Below are 5,413 nucleotides of genomic sequence, written 5' to 3' on the forward strand. Positions count from 1 at the left end.
ATTACCATTGTTAGTGGGAGCCCTGCAGACCATAACTACAGTGGAGTTGAACACCTGCTAGTTACACTAATGGACTGCAATACAGGTTTGCCTCCACTAGATGTTGCTGTCCATCACCAGAAACGTTACTATGAAAGCAACTTTTACCTGGAGAAAAGCATGCATTTCCCCCTGAATTTGCCATTAGATAATAACTTTAGGCTTAGGCCATTTTTATAACTTGAAATATGATTGGGAGAAATATGTTACTGGGTGGTTAAAATGACCTTAGCGTTAATTTTGACATTTTTTTTTACTATTAAATTTCTTAATGACTTTCACAGGCCCTCTTACAACACACTTAAACTTTTTGACTTGTTCTAAATATTATTCCTTTAAACAACCATGTATTTCCTTTTAGGACAGTATTTGCCATACAAAATCCTTCTCTATATAAAATTTGTAATAATCTTTTTATAGCTTAGAGTGCATATTATGAACTTTTAGTAAAAAGTTTTACTGAACTTAATGATAGTAAAATTTTTATGCTTGCTTTTTATTCATTACTATTACTTCTGCTATAAGCATAATCACCTTGACTAATTTTTTCTGCAATTATTGTTATAAGGATGATAATCAGGCAAAATATTACAGCAATTAGAATTTTACAACCAGAATTCTACCTTGTGGGTGCCACTGTGTATAGTTTTATTGCAAATAGTAGCATGACTACAGCAGTTTTCGTAAGAGCGGCATAGTAAATAATTTTGTTTAAAACAACCCAAATGCCCATCGATGATAGACTGGACTGGGAAAATGTGGCACATATACACCATCGAATACTACGCAGCCACAAAAAATGATGAGTTTGTGTCCTTTGTAGGGACATGGATGAACCGGGAAACCATCATTCTCAGCAAACTGACACAAGAACGGAAAATCAAACACCACATGTTCTCACTCATAGGTGGGTGTTGAACAATGAGAACACATGGACACAGGGAGGGGAGCACTACACACTGGGGTCTGTGGGAGGGACTAGGGGAAAGACAGCGGGGAGCAGGGAGTTGGAGAGAGATAACATGGGAAGAAATGCTAAACATAGGTGATGGGGAGGAAGGCAGCAAACCACATTGCCATGTATGTACCTATGCAACAATCCTGCATGTTCTTCACATGTATCCCAAAACCTAAAACGCAATTTTATATATATATATAACACTTTACTTGCCAAGACATTTTCCTTTGGGGAGTTATAAAGTTACAAATGTGATTCTATGAATAATTAAATTTCCCTGCAAATATGCATTAAAATGTTTTACTATGTGGCACTGAACTTTGTGAGGAGAGGTTAGAAATAATGAAAACTATTTGGTGAGGTAGGAGTGGGACTGAGCAAGAGGAGTGGCCCTCAGTTACTTATTTTTTATAATTTTTAGCTTAAGATTTTCTATTTTTTACTTTGCTATTTAGGATTTTTTTTTCGGGGGGGGACTGTTAAGGGTGGCTTTTTTAGCTTTCTGGGCTTTGACTTGAGCATGATGTATTCAGAAGTGGATTCCTGTAACTTTTGCTGCCAAGGGGATTGAAAGAACAGTGCAGGGCCCTTTTTAGCTTGGCTTAGGGACAACAACAGAGATGAGAGTTTTTACTAATACCAAATTTCCTGGGTTAAAGGTGGTTTTATTTCCTGAGGATGGGCTTCTGCTAGTTTTGCTAATTTTTGCTGGAAGTGAGCTAGAGCGGTTACATGCTTAACCAAGTTAGAGGTTTCCTGCCCGAAAACAATTCTCGAGCACATTGATAAGTTTTATTGTTTCCCTAGTCAAAAGCGTGGTGAAGGATTTTAAGGACTTTCTTTCGGCTGGGGCCTGGCAAATAGAGTTTGCCATCCTGACTGTAGCCATCCTGAGGGCTGAAAAGTATGCCCTTGAGAAGTGGCTTATTCTTTTTAAGGGGAATACTGAGGTTTAATTTCTCTCTTTTTTTTAACTTTTTTAAAGATGGGGTTTCACCATGATGGCCAGGCTGGTCTTGAACTCCTGACCTCAGGTGATCCACCCACCACGGCCTCTCAAAGTGCTAGGATTACAGGTGTGAGCCACCACACCCGGCGAGGTTTCTCGTGAAGCCTTTTTAGATTAGAAGGAGCTTCAAGTGTGTTACTGCCTTGAAGCCAATTAGCTGCCTGATTGGCTAATTTATTTCTTTCAGCTACCTTACTTATTTTTTCATGTTTCTTACAATGTATCCCTGCTAATTTTTTGTGGAAGAAAAACTGAGAATAACCTGCTAATTTTTTTTCTTTTCTTTTTTTTTTTTTTTTTTGAGACGGAGTTTTGCTCATTGCCCAAGCTGGAGTGCAACAGTGTGCTCTTGGCTCACTGTAACCTCCGTCTCCCCAGTAGCTGGGAGTACAAGTGTGTGTCACCATATCCAGCTAATTTTGTTGTTGTTGTTGTTATTTTTAGTACTAACAGGGTTTCACCATGTTAGCCAGACTGGTCTTGAACTCCTGACCTCAGGTGAGCCGCCCACCTTGGCCTCCGAGGCCAGGTGGAGTGCTGAGACTACAGGCGTGAGCCACTGTGCCTGCCCATTTGGTGATATTTTTATAGGAGATTTATTAACAGTAAGAAAAAAAAAATTTTTTTGTTTGCTTGAAATGGCAGCATGAGCATGGAGAACCAAGAAAGCATACTTGGAGTTAGTGGGAACGTTAGCTACCTTTTCCTTGCTTAATTTAAGTGCTATTGTAAGAGCTGTTAGCTCAGCTAATTGAGTGGTTGGCCTGGGGAGAGCGACTGCTGCTGCTTCTGCCTTAGGTACTTTTGCTTTACAGCCTGTTTATCAGCTAAGAGCTCCCCCTAGAGGACAGTGATCCTGCCCCATTATGTGAATTGTAAGCAGTTAAAGAATTTTCTAGGGTTAACCTGGCCTTTTCTGACCAGTAGAGCTATCATGACAGTGGCTTGAAAACACGTGTTAACTAACGCTGAGAAAATATTGGATTAGACTTTTTCCCGAGATGCCCCTTATGGTCGTGCTATGGGAAGGAGGGAGGCCTGGGTTAGAGAAAAGAGAGACTGGCTTTGGTGTTTAGAAGGAGGTCTACTTTCCTTTAATTTTTTTTCCAGAATTATTCAGGGCTCTTGTGCTGTAAGGGCAGCTTGAGCCACTGGAGCCAAGGTTCACGCCCCAGGAGCGATCAGTTTTGCTGGACCATCTGTGAGACTGGATTTTGAACTCAGTGGCCTCCACTTCTGGGAGAAGTTCTGTTTTCAGCGGTTTTGGCCACAGGCTGAACAGGGTCAAGGTTGTTTCATTTTGCTCCCTGGACATTTCTTTTTAAAATGCCCTGGCCTGCCACACTGACAGCCACTAGAGGATGCGCCTTGGTGATCCTGGACTTAGCACACCTGCAAAGCTGCTGCTAGAGGCTTTGTCCTCCTCCTGGTACCTATTATGAAAGACCGAAGTGGCCACATTTTTAAAGGTGCTATTTGGCCCTACGGCTTGCTTTTGTAGTTTTTTTTTTTTTTTTAAATATTGGGAGATGTCTGTGTAATCAATTTGTTGTTCAGGATGAGCTGTGCCTTAACTGAATTAGGGGATAAGGAGGTGCACTTTATTAGCGCCTCTTTTAGCCTTTTTATAAAGGCTACAGGATTCTTATTTGGCTTTTGGTCCATTATAGACAGTTTAGAGTGATTGAGAGGTTTGGCCCTGGTTTTCCGTAGGCCTTTTAAATGCATATTAAAAAGTGCCTCTTTTTCCACTTATTTTCTGAGCTATGGGGTTTTAGTTATGGTTGTTTACCTGACCTGCTTTCCTCCCTATTGGAAATGGTGTTTCTGCTATTTCTTTGCCTTCCCTATCTGTTTTTCCCCCCTTTTAATGTATGATAGAAGATATATTGCTTATTTTAAAAATTATTTGCTGTTTGCAGACTTACCTGCTTTTTAGCTGCTCTTAGGGTTTGGTTTAGGAGCAAAATAACATCCCTCCATGAGTTAAACACCTGAGTTAAATTTTGGAAAGTTTTATATACCTATGAGGATTTTTAGAAAATTGGCCTAAGTTTCCGTTTATTTGCCTAAGTTTCTGTAATGAGAAGGGAACTTGAGGGGGCTTCAGACAAGGGAGGTTATTCAATAGTTCCCCTGAAAGTTGCCCTTCTAATTTGGAGAACTATTTCCCTGCCTGATATGATTGGTAAAACAGCTGGGTTGATTTTACAACACTTGCAAAGGTTCAGTAAAGACGCCATGCCCTTGTGCATAAGAAAATGAGTCCCTTCTTTTTACAGTTTTGAGGTTAAGGAAGTTCCAGGGTTTAGAGTGCATTACAGAGGGGTGCAAGCTGAAGATAACTTGTTACCTGTTTAGAAAAAGAAGTGAGAATGGGGTGGGGGCGTGCCATGATGACAAAGAAGCCAGCACCGGAATGCAGCTCCCCGCAATGAGACTCAGAGGGCTAGGGGACTTCACGATTCCAAACAAGCTGCCAGGTTCGTTTCTGGGGGACTGATAGGGCCCCAAAATAGGCCCAGAGAAGGAGCCGCAGGGCGAGGGCTGCCCAGGGGGGCAAATCAAGACAGGGCGGGGGGCACGTCCCCACCTGAAATGTGCAGCTGGCTCGGAGGGTTGGGGGACTTAACCCCCTCGGTGCTCCGTTTCGGGTCCTGTGCTTACCTCATCTCTCCTGCAACCCACGGTCCACGAGAGCCGCGCCAGACGGTGGGGCGCTGTGGGTGGTCCATGCAAACCTGAGCAGCAGCTACCTCGGGGCGAGGCAAGTTGTCGCAGGGACGTGGGCGGAGTTTGGACTAAGGCCAGCAGGACTGACCGTCCCACAGAGGGAGGCAGGGATGAAAGCAGGGAAACAGACCGCCGCACCTCCACAGAGCTCAAACTGAAGCCCTGGCTAGACTGGGCCGCAAATACACCAGCTGGACCCCAACCAGGAAGCCGGAGCTCTGGGAGGTGCCATCGGGAAGGCGGGGCCCAACTCACCTGCAAACAATCTCCAGCGAAGGCCCACCCACCCAGCAACCTGACTGAGCCCGAGAGCCCAGCACCGCCCTCTACAGGCCAAAAAAGGTACAGCTCCAACCTCAACAGAAAAACGTCACTCACAGACTCCTCCTGAAATCACCAACTTCAAAGCTTAAACGGAACGCTTGTCATCCGAGCTCTTTAGGAGGCCGAGGCGGGCGGATCATGAAGTCAAGAGATCGAGACCATCTTGGCCAACATGGTGAAACCCGTCTCTACTAAAAAAAATACAAAAATTAGCTGGGCATGGTGGCGCGTGCCTGTAGTCCCAGCTACTCGGGAGGCTGAGGCAGGAGAATTGCTTGAACCCGGGAGGCAGAGGTTGCAGTGAGCCGAGATCGCGCCACTGCACTCCAGCCTGGCACCTGGTGACAGAG

Source organism: Cebus imitator, unplaced genomic scaffold (genome assembly GCF_001604975.1).
Source record: "Cebus imitator isolate Cc_AM_T3 unplaced genomic scaffold, Cebus_imitator-1.0 Scaffold978, whole genome shotgun sequence".
Taxonomy (NCBI): Eukaryota; Metazoa; Chordata; class Mammalia; order Primates; family Cebidae; genus Cebus; species Cebus imitator.